Raw genomic sequence first — 9,112 nt, forward strand, 5'->3', positions numbered from 1 at the left:
CATGGATGCCTCCATCCCCTTTTGGATTTGCAAAGCTTTTATTGGCGCTGATTACCTATTTGCTTGAAGATTTTCAGGGCACTCATCTCTGAGTAAAGTAGAAAGGTATGTTCAATGTTTATATTTTTTTTTCTAAATTTTCTATTTACTGTTTTGTTCTTTTATCAATAGATCTTAGTTTTATTGATTTTATTTTCTGGATTTTCAGGAAAATGTATTCTAGGATAAATTGGCTTGATGGGAACATTTGGCCAAGAAGATTTGCGGGGATCTATTGAAGGCACTAATTTTCCTGGTTATGCTTGTTTGGCTCTTACCATCACTACAAACCTGGCATATGTTGTCATCATATTCTACTACCATATTTCCTTTGTATGGTTAAGATGGTTAGAAAACCTGCAAATATTGGGAAATCAATATTTAATCATAAATCCCATATAAAGGATTTATATGAGAAAGCAAATATTGGGAGATGTTCTATGTGCTGTGGGGCGGAGATGTGAACTCTCTGATGCAGATGCCTCTAAGTTGAAAAAAAATCCTATAAAAGAATGAATTCATCTTATTTAATGGCTGTAGGATTCACAGTTGATTTCTTGGACTTATGGGTGGCATAAATTTTAGAATAAACGTTCCTGGTTCTGATTACGAGAAACACGTACATCCAACACAAAGCAATGGGCACCTATGCATGTATTGCCACCATCACTAGTGCCGGTTGCCTCCGCATCATCTAATAATTCGGAACAATCAAAAAGCAAATTAATTTCATTAATATACAAAATGAATACTTTGAATACTACATTAAAGCAAACACAGAATGTGTTTACCAACAGACAAACCGAAAGAGATGGACTAACCTGTCTATGGCTTACAAGGATTGTGTTACAATTCTTAATGGAAAGAGACGACGCCGAAGAAGGAATAGAAAAGGAAGCAGAAGCAAAAGCAGAAGAATAAGAAGCCTCTTACTGCCTTTAATAATAGAAATATCAGTTCCATATACAAGCCTAAAAGCCCTAATTTTTCTTTAATTTCAGTTGTAAAGGAATGTTGGCAGATAGAGAGGAAAGAATCAAAGACAGAACTCGAAGCCGAGTTCACCTGCGAAGCCACAAACTGTGATGAAGGAGAAGGCTTCATCAAAGGAAAAGAGAGAAGGTAGGGGGGGGGTTGCTTGAGACGTCTCACAGACTCACAGACTTCTGGATATTAGTGGATCTTTATAACTACATACTTTCTTCCTCTCGTTCTCTCTCTTCCTCCTCCACCCTTCCCTCCCCTACTGATTGCTTCAGTCGCTCTTCGTCCTCCATCTCCATTTTCCTTTCTTTGAGAGAGTGCAGATTAGTTGAACTTGAACTAGTGTGTCAAAACAATTTTAAGAAATAGCAGTCAAATTTCACACCACCAGTGGTTTAGTCGACGCTGGTGGTGTGAAATTTGAGAGAGACAGGCGGGGAGGGAAGATAAAAAATTGTGAAGATTAAGAAAAGGTGCGAGGGAGAAATGCGCACATTACATTGGCAAGTAGCGATAGTTTTAATTGACTGCCGCTAAAGACCAATATTTCTACTGGCAGCCACCTTTTAGTCTTTTCAAAAGCAGCTGCTACAAACCATATTTCCTGTAGTGAAGGAGACTTAACCACCAATGGGTACTCATCCACCTGAAAAGGCTTACACTGACAGAGGCGGTATGGGAAGAGGCTAGTATGATCAAGCTTTGGTACCCTAAGGCCATTCACTATTGCTAATATCATGCATCTTATTCCTTAATAAGTTGGTATTTAAGTCACTAGTCAATTTAAATTCTATTTAAACAATAGTATGCTAATTTATGTTGTTTGTTATGGTTTGATGGTCATATCACACTAGGTGCCCTTGTTGTTATGGTCCTTACTTTTCTCAATTTCTATTGTTATTTAAACTATGGATTCTAAGAATAATAAGTTGGTCGATTATTGTTCTTTCAACTTGTTTCCAAACAAGGAGGTTTGGTTATCCCTTTTAAGTATTATATTTTGAAGACAAAATTAAAAACTATTAACAAAAAAAAAAGAGATAAAAAGAGAATACAGATAGGCAAGGAGAGAGGCTCTCCCACTTCAAGAAAAACACACGAGAACTTCTTTAGCGGCAGCCAACTGCCGCTAATACTGGTGCGACGCAGTTGCAACTGCTGCTAAAACTAATTTAGCTGCCGCTACAAGTTTGGCGCGTGCTTTTTAGCAGCAGTCTTGAATTTTTTTAGCGGCAGTCAGTATTTTTTTTTCAATTAAACAAACTTTTTTTCTAATTTCTTTGAATTACCTGTGTTCTCTACATTCATTTAAACCGAAATAAAATACAAAAAATTAAAAAAAAACACCAATTACAATAAAATTTAAACAACCATTCTCCATTCAAAATGTTTGAATCACAAATACAATTTAGTTCATAACATCATTGTACAATTATAGGAAATGGCCCATTGCTTCTGAAAGATTCAAAATCTTTGATCCTCCTGCTAAACTAACCAAAGTTCACTTGTCCATGTCTAAAGCTTGTCCACACCTATCAAATCTTTGGTATAGAGCCAGATCCTCTCTGTTGAACTCCCGAAGTGTTAACCCAGGTCCATTCTCAATATCAAAGATCTTCTATCTGATCAAACTTTCCATTGTGCTCATTTGGGGCTTTTCCTGCCATGAAATTACATTCTATTAGAAAAGATTATCATAACTACTAAACACCCAAACGAGTTGTTACTGCATACAATATGAATTTCAAACTTTCCAAGTTATGGAATGAAATCATTTCACTTTGGGTCTTCTTATATCATCTAAATTATGGTTTCAAAGTTCAAACAGTTTGAGAGTAAAGATGAAAACCCATTTCTGGGAGATAGCATGTAGCCATGTTCAAACTGGGCTAGACTTGGACCGAGCTGATCATAATATAGCAATGGGCCGATGGCCTGAGTGGTCAACTGGGCCTATATTAATGCAATGGTTGACCCAAAAACCTCAACAATCAATATCTCAAGCCCTAAACTCTGAAGTTTGTAATGAAGTGTTTAATGTAGGGTGACCGAGCTGCAGCAAGAAAGGAATATATTGAAAAGCTTGGATTCTTCAATCCAATAAAAATAAACACAAACAGCATAGATGAAGAGAAAGGAATAAGATCAAACCAATAAAAAGCTTGGATTCTTCAATCCGACAGAGAAATATGGGAGTAAAAAAAAAAGCTTGAATCTAGTCACAGACCTCAGGAAACAAATACCCATTTCTGAGCTTCTCCAAATATATTGAAAAGTGGCATTCCCTTAAATAGTCCATCCGTGTGCTCTGTTGTGAAGAGAACAAACCAGTAAATCATTTATTTCTGCACTGCATATTTTCAGATCCTTAAGGCTAGCTGCTTTAAAGAAAATTAGAGAATGAGAATGCTGAAGCCTCCTGATAGATATCATACTTGAACTGAAGCCTCCTAATAGATCAATGGAGTCTGCATCTGTTGGTAGGCCTCTTGCATATTTCCATATAATTGTCCCAAGCTTGAGTTCTTACTCGTACTTTTGTGAGCTGTGGCTACAAGCCGGTTACGAAGAAGCTGCAGGGTAGCAGTCCTTGTTAGAATTGAAAAATGTAGTTGTTGGTAGTGAAAAAATAAAAGCATTGAGTCTAACAAAGATAGAACTTTAACCAGGTCCACTTAGAACAACGATTTATTAAAATACATCTCAAACCACACATGCTCCTAATTTTCCTTGACAAGAAAGGGGATAGAAGGTAAGTGTGCTTGAAATGAACCAAGAACCTCATAGCTCAACATACAATACCTTAGTTCAGCTGATGGCTCAGCTACCAGGAGTAGGTATCCTCTTGCACCATGATGGTTGAGTCTCATAGAACAGTTTGGAGTGACTAATGATAAATTAAAAAAAAAAAAAAAAAAAAAACAGTGCTTTGGGATGCCTTACTTGGTGCTTAAGAGTAGCCAATCTCTTTGTATGCATTGGAAATTGTGGGATGACACCATTTGATGGTGGTACACCAAGAAGACCACACAATATGACCTGAAATTTGAACAGAAGAATTTAGAGGTCTACAAGGGTTAATATGTACTATGGATCAAAGTAAAAATATATATATATATATTTTTTATGAATGAAGAAATTTATTAAATCAGAAGAAACACCACTGAAGAAGCACGAGCTGTAACCTCTTCAGAAAGGAAATACCTCAAAATAAAACAGAATTAACCATAAATAAAATTACAAAGCAGCCCAAAATAGCTGCTCCCTTGTAGCCCCCTGCTTAGCTAACCCATCCACTAAGGTGTTTGCTGATCTTCCCACCCATAGAGAGGTAACAGTCATATTTCTTGTAAGCCAGTTTACTCTCCTTAATAAATCTCTGTGTTGCCACATGGCTGAAGCTGGGTCTTTCAATAATTTGAGAGTCTCCTTCAACTACCAAGTGCCGAACCCCTAATTGTTCTGCAATCTGAATACCTTGTACCGCCGCTAAAATCTCAACTCTATTAGAGTCTCCTATTCCCATGGGGCCTGAGAACAAGGCTAATATGTTTCTCTCCATGTCTCTCAGCACCCCTCCTATCCCCGATGGGCCTGGGTTTCCTTGGCTGCTGCCATCAAAGTTCAACTTTACCCATCTTTTAGGCGGAGGGGTCCACACTACAGATTCCCTGTCCTTCTTTATATGGCTGTTAGCCACCACTACCCAGTTTCTCCAAATATCATCTAAGGAAAAGGTATGAAAGAAGTCCAAAGTTCTCAACCAGTGAATGACCCTAGTCAATATACAATCCTCAACGGCCTGAATGCTTCTTTCTTTATCTTTGAAAATCCTTGCATTCCTTTCTTCCCAAATTGTCCACAATGCAACTGCTCTAATACATCTCCACATCAATTTTCCCTTTTTTGTAGGCCACACAAAAAAGGAGGGATTGAACAGTTGTCTTAAGTCTGTGGACAGCTTCCACCTACACCCAAATAAAGAGAAAATCCAACTCCAAATAGCTCTAGAAAAGGAACAAGATACAAGTAGGTGGGAGCAATCCTCACCACTAGCCCTGCAAAGTACACACCAGTTAGGGGATAAACACATGAAAGGCCTTTTCCTCTGCAAGAAATCCAAGGTATTAATCTTTCTATAAAACACCTCCCAACAGAAAATAACAACTTTAGGTGGAACAGGTCTAGACCAAATCTCCTTAGTTGGAAAACCCCACTGACTCAGGAAGAGTAAAGAGCCTTGAAAAAGGAAGCACAAGAAAAGTAACCTTTTGGATGAGGGGACCATAATCTCACATCCACGCTAAGAGGGTCCAAAAAGACATTGCCAAGCAGAGACAACAGGTCTGAAACACTGTTAAGTTCATCATCCCTCAACCCTCTCCGAAAGCCAAGGTCCCAACTTAAGGATGAGAGTGAAAAAGGAGAAGGGAGAAAATGAGAGATAGCTTTTTCCTTGTAAAGGGAAATAGAATAAAGGGACGGAAATTGGTCCTTTAAAGCAACAAAACCCACCCAAGTGTCTTCCCAGAATAAAACAGAGTTACCAGAGTTGACATCATACCTGACAAGGTTGAGAAATTGAGGGAGGATACTCTGGATTGCTTTCCAAGGAGATGACAATGTTGCTTGCCATGATACACCCGCATCCCATCCATTTTCCAGTCTGCCATGTATACTCGCTATCACTTCATGTCACAACCTCTCCCTTTCTCTAGGCCATCTCCACAACCATTTTCCTAAGAGGGATTTATTCTTGAGAGTTAACCTTCCTAACCCCAGTCCACCTTCCTCTTTGCTCCTACATACTATTTCCCAATTAATGAAATGATCTTTCTTTCCCTCCCCTGGCTCCCATAGAAAATTTCTCATTAATCTCTCCAACTTCTTAGCCTCCCTATTAGGAATCCTAAAACAGACAAGAAATAGATCGGTAGGTTCGCTAGGGTGGCTCTCAATAAAGTCACTCTACCCCCCATAGAGATATAGTTCCTTTTCCAAGCAGCTAATCTTTTCTCAAACTTTTCCAAAACTGGGTTCCAAAAACTACTCTCTTTTGGGTTAGCCCCTAGAGGGAGACCTAGGTACTGTAAGGGCCATGAAGAGACAGGACAACCTAGACAATCTGCCACATACTGAATACTCTCCTCATCCAATATTGACTCCTACCACACAACTCTTATCCATGTTTACCTTCAAATTGGAAGCCTTCTCAAACTACTATAACAATGCTCTAAGGTTCCTCACTTTTTGCCTGTCACCCCCTTCACAAAAAATTATGATATCATCAGCAAATTGTAGATGGGTTACTCGGACATTGTTCCTTCCTATCCTCCAACCACTCACATCCCCTTCCCTATCTGCCTTAGAGGTTAATCTACTGAAAGCATCTGCCACTAAGGTGAAAAGAAATGGGGAGAGTGGGTCACCTTGTCTAAGGCCTCTACAAGCTGGGAAAAAATCTCTGACCATCCCATTGACCAAGACTGAGTAATGGCAGGAACTAATACATCCCTTTACCTAGTTGCACCATCTTTCTCCAAAGCCATAACACCCAAGGATCTCTAGTAAAAAACTCCAATCCACAAGATCATAAGCCTTCTCTAAGCCTAGCTTACACGCAAAACCTTGGCTCCCCAACTTTCTCACGTCCTCCACACACTCATTTGCTATTAGGATCTGATCTGCTATTTGCCTTCCTTGCACGAATGCACCTTGTGCTTGACTAATGATGAATGGTAGTACTATTCAGATTCTCATGGACAACACTTTGGCCAAGATTTTATTGATGCTTGTCACCAAACTAATTGGCCTATAATCCTTAGGGTGCTTTGCATCTATTTTCTTTGGGATAAGGGCTAAGAAGGTTGCATTAACTCCAAGGCTTACCTTTTTTTTATCTACAAATTCCTGAAATACCCCAACAAGATCTTCTTTAACCACATCCCAACAATCCTGATAGAAAGCCATTATGAAGCCATCTGGACCAGGTGCTTTGGATCTATCCATTGAAAACACTGCATGTCTGATCTCTTCTTCACTGAAATCCCTTTCTAACCAATTTGCTTGTTCTTCTGTTATCCTAGTCAAATCCAAATCTTCCAATGTTAGCCTATTATTCAAAGGTTTCCTATAGATTGATTTGAAGTGATCCACAAACAACCTTGCTATCTCATCTTGATTTGTTACTTCCTCCCCATTCACCTCTAACTTGGCCATGAAATTTTTTCTTCTCCTCCCATTGGCCAGCGCATGGAAAAATTTTGTGTTCCCATTCCCTTCCTTAATTCATTTATGTCTTGACTTTTGCCTTCATGAAATTTCCTCTCTTAAAAGGACCTCTTCCAAATCCTTCTTAAGGTTTCTTCTTAACACCCTTTCTTGCTCACTCATCATCCTTTGGGCTTCTTTGGAATCTAATTCCTCAATCCTAGACAATAAACTAATCTTTTGCTCCTCTACTTTTCCAAAATGTTCCCTGTTCCACTCCTTAATTTTGGATCTCAACCTCTTCAGCTTTTTGTGGAATCTCACTCCCTTCCATTTCACCCCTCTTAACTCTTCTCTCCACCACTCCCCAATCAGATGCACAAAGTCTGGGTGATCAAAGTAAAAATAATTAAGTAAAAAATTTCAGTAATTGGATAAAGAAAAGGATGAAAGAAGGTTTGCCTACCAGGAAACCCAAGAGAAGTAAATCATAATGGAAAGACAGTGGTTTTCTCAAATTGAACTCTTTCTGCTGAGCAAGCTGAGATGCTACACTGTGGTCAAAATAGTAAAGAACTGCAATCATTGTTGCTGGAATAAAAGCTCCAACTATATAGAAAATGGGCACATCTAGCATCTCCTGTCAATTTTAAGAACAAATTATCAGTACTAGTTCTTCCTAATGGACTAAGATCTGTATGGTCTGCACAAATAGAGAACAAGAAAAAAACAGCAAGCAATAAAAACAAGAACAAATTGTTCCTTTATCAACATTAAAAAAAGCATCAGGAAATGCAAGGGTGATTTGGACATGCCTGGATTACTGTCCAATTCTCATAGGCGCCTGGTGAGGTTTGGGCTGAAGTGGTGCTGAGGGATCCCTCTTGGAACACTACCAGATGGTATGCAGGAAACAGCAGTCCACACTAGAACCATCAATGGCACAGTCTATCTGAAGGGCCAACAGACCATAAAGGACATCGGTTAAAGTAATGAGAAATGATTCAAGGGGCTATGATCTAACAATGGATATGGTACTGAATAGAACAGAATGGTAGAACATAATTCATGTAGCTAACCCCGTATAGTTGGGACAAAGCTTAGATGATATCATCATCATTGTTCTGGTTTGTAAAAATGGATTTTGATGCCATCCTCCTGAGGACTTAGGAGGAGAATGCAGGCTATATTCATAAGCCAAATACTTTGCATTGGCACATCTAATTGGGTTGATAGGGTTGGCTCTGTTGTGGGGACTGCAGCCCCTAAGAACAGAGATGATTGCAGTAATGTGCATGTAAATGGGCCTGCAATACTAAATTTAAAACCTATTTATATACTATAAATCCCATAACTGAAGTATCCAATTCAATAGTTTTAGCTTCAAAAGGAGAACCTCAGTTTTCCTCTTTATTCTCTACCTCGCCTAGAATTATTCTGTAACATGCAGCTACATGCATGTTTGTCCCTTTAACTCTCAATTCATGGTATTTCATCACAAAATTGACAACAAAACTTCTGTTACATATTCTCCATAGAACAGTACAGCTTTTTTCCCTGAACTCTAACTGCTTAACCAACTGGTGGTTACAGGAAGAACAAAATTAACATGGATGGACATTAAATTATGTTGCAGAATTGGCATTGCTCAGTTGACAACTGAGGAGGTATTAATTGATAAGCATACATTATTTGATAATATTGCTATGAGTTTGATGTATGACCATAAATATTTACATGTAACTGCAGAAATTCACATAGTCTCACCTCTTATCATTTTGATGCCAAATTCAAGTAGCAGTTGACTTCTTTCTTTTCTTCAGAATGTGACATCAAACTATCAGACTGTTAACAGCCCAATGTGCTAGGCATTACCATT

Source organism: Nelumbo nucifera, chromosome 5, assembly GCF_055504915.1.
Source record: "Nelumbo nucifera cultivar China Antique chromosome 5, China Antique-T2T, whole genome shotgun sequence".
In the NCBI taxonomy this organism is placed as follows: domain Eukaryota; kingdom Viridiplantae; phylum Streptophyta; class Magnoliopsida; order Proteales; family Nelumbonaceae; genus Nelumbo; species Nelumbo nucifera.